At 38.9% G+C, this 3,159-nt stretch overlaps 1 pseudogene; it reads left to right on the top strand.

Annotated features, from left to right (window-relative positions):
- Positions 1 to 1,229: 1,229 nt before the first annotated feature.
- On the top strand, positions 1,230 to 1,348 carry LOC116095649 (annotated as a pseudogene).
- The last annotated feature ends 1,811 nt before the right edge of the window (positions 1,349 to 3,159 follow it).

Genomic DNA, 3,159 nt, shown 5'->3' with positions numbered 1-3,159 from the left:
ACCACCACTTCTGCTCTAACGGACCGGACTGGAGCACTCAGGACACAGAAACTGAGGAGCCACCTGGGACAGGATCCTTCTGGTTTCCATCTGTGCCCAGAGCTGACCCTGTGCCACAGATCTCCATACCCAGGTTCCACCTGGAGACAACTGGTCTCCCAGGAGTGCTGACACACCTGGAATCACAGGTAAGACCACCACTTCTGCTCAAATACCTGGCCTAAGAGGGACCTGACCAGAGCCCTCAGAACAAAGGAACTAAGGAGCAGCCTGGGACAGCATCCTTCCAGTTTTCATCTGAACCTGGAGCTGACCCTGTGCCATAGCTCTCTGTACCCAGAACCCTCCTGAAGAGAGTAGGTCTCCTGGTGATGCTGACATACCTGAGAGCTCAGCTTTCCATACCCAGGTCCTGCCAGTAGAGAGCTGGTCTCCCAAGTGTCCTGACACACCTGAGAACACAGGTGAGACCAACACTTCTGCTTAAATTCCTGGCCCAAAAGGGACCTACCCAAAACCATCAGGACATAGAAACCAAGGAACCACCAGGGACAGAATCCTTCCAGTTTCTGTATGTACAAAGGAGCTGACCATGTGCCACACAGCTCTCCATATCCAAATTCCTCCTGGAGAGAACTGGTCTCCTAGGAGTACTGACACACAAGTTTATAGGAGTGACAAGACACAGTCAGATACAGCAACATCAGCTAACACCAGAGATAACCAGATCTCAAGAGGCAAAGGCAAGAACATAAGCAACAGAAACCAGGGCTACTTGGCATCATCAGAACCCAGTTCTCCCACTACAGCAAGCAGTGGATACCCCAACACATTAGGAAAGACAGACTCTGATGTTAAATCACATCTCATGGTGATGAGAGGACTTTAAGAAAGACATAAATGACTCCCTTAAAGACATACAGGAAAACACAGGTAAACAGATAAAAGCCCTTAAAGAGAAAATGCAAAAATCTTTTAAAGAATTACAGGAAAACACAAACAAACAGGTGAAGGAATTGAACAAAATCTTCCAGGATATAAAAATGAAAGCAAAAACAATAAAGAACTCATAAATCAAGACAAATCTGGAGATAGAAAACCTAGAAAAGAAATCAGGAGACACAGATGCAAGCATCACCAACAGAATACAAGAGATAGAAGAGAGAAACTCAGGGGCAGAAGATAGCATAGAAAATATTGATACAAGAGTCAATGAAAATGCAAAAAGCGTCTACGGCCATACCACCCTGAAAGCGCCCCATCTCGTCTGATCTCAGAAGCTAAGCAGGGTCGGGCCTGGTTAGCACTTGGATGGGAGACCGCATGGGAATACTGGGTGCTGTAGGCTTTAAAAAAAAGAAAAAGAAAAAGAAAAGAAAATGCAAAAAGCAAAAAGCTCCTAACTCAGAACATCCAGGAAATGCATGTCACAATAGGAAGACCAAACCTAAGGATAATAAGTATAGAAGAGAGTGAAGCTACCCAACTTGAAGGACCAGTAAATATCTTCAACAAAATTATAGAAGGAAACTTTCCTAACCTAAAGAAAGAGATGCCCATAAACATACAAGAAGCCTACAGAATTTTAAATATACTGGACCAGAAAAGAAATTCCTCCTGTCATAATATTTAAAACACCAAAAGCACAAAGCAAAGAAATAATATTAAAAGCACGAAGGGGAAAAAGTAAAGTAACATATAAAGGCAGACCTATCAGAATTAAAGCAGACTTCTCAACAGAGAAAACCAGAAGAACCTGAATAGATGTCATACAGACCCTAAGAGAACAAAAATGCCAACCCAGGCTACTATACCCTGCAAATCTCCCAATTATCATAGATGTAGAAACCAAGATATTCTATGGTAAAACTAAATTTACACAATATCTTTGCACAAATCCAGGTCTAGAAAGAATAATAGATGGAACGCTCCAACACAAGGAGGGAAACTAAACCCTAGAAAAATCAAGAAAGTATTCTTTCAACAAACCACAAAGAAGTTAGGAACACAAATATAATTCCACCTCTAAAAACAAAAATAACAGGAAGCAACAACTACTATTCTTTAATATCTCTTAACATCAATGGACTCAATTCCCCCAATAAAAAGATATATACTAACAGACTGAATAGGTAAACAGGACCCAACATTTTGCTGCATACAAGAAACATACCTCAGTGACAAAGGTAGATAGTACCTCAGAGTAAAAGGATGAAAAACAATTTTATCAGGAAATGATCCCAAGAAACAAGCTGGAGAAGCCATTCTAATATCAAATAAAATTGACTTTGAACCCAAAAGTTATAAAAAAAAAAAAAAGATAAAGAAGGACCCTTCATACACGTCAAAGGAAAAATCGACCAAGATGAACTCTCAAATTTGAACTTCTATGCTCCAAATGCAAAGGTAGCCACAGACAAAAAAGAAACTTTACTAAAGCTCAAAGCACACATTGCACCTCACACAATAATAGACAGAGTTTTCCAAACCCTCCTCTAGCCAATGTATAGATCAGAAAACCGAAACTAAACTGAGACACAATGAAATTAACAGAAGTTATGAACCACATGGATTTAACAGATATCTGTAGAACATTTCATCCTAAAAAGAATATGCCTTCTTCTGAGCACTTCAGTGTACTTTCTCCAAAATTGAACACATAATTGGTCACAGAAAACTTCTCAACAAATATAAGAATATTGAAATAATCACATGCATCCTATCAGATCAACATGGACTAAAGCTGGACTTCAATAACAACAACAACAACAACAACAACAACAAAAATCCAATAGAGTGTTCACATTCACGTGGAAGTTGAACAACTCTCTACTCAATGATAACTTGGTCAAGGAAAAAATAAAGAAAGAAATTATAGGCTTTTTAGAGTTTAATGAAAATGAAGCCACAACATACCCAAAATTATGGGACATGATATAAGCAGTGCTAAGAGTTCTGAGTACCTCTAAAGAGCGTCCAAAGAGAGAATACACTAGCAGACTAATAGCAAAGCTTAAAGCTCTAGAACAAAAAGAAGCAAATACACCTGTGGGGAGCCACAGCTGCCACTCTATACATACATACATACATATATATATATATGTATATGTATATATATATATATATATACATATATATATATATATATATATATATATA

Source organism: Mastomys coucha, chromosome X, assembly GCF_008632895.1.
Source record: "Mastomys coucha isolate ucsf_1 chromosome X, UCSF_Mcou_1, whole genome shotgun sequence".
In the NCBI taxonomy this organism is placed as follows: domain Eukaryota; kingdom Metazoa; phylum Chordata; class Mammalia; order Rodentia; family Muridae; genus Mastomys; species Mastomys coucha.
The sequence above is the reverse complement of the archived record's forward strand: the minus strand, read 5'-3'. Positions and strand labels throughout refer to the sequence as shown.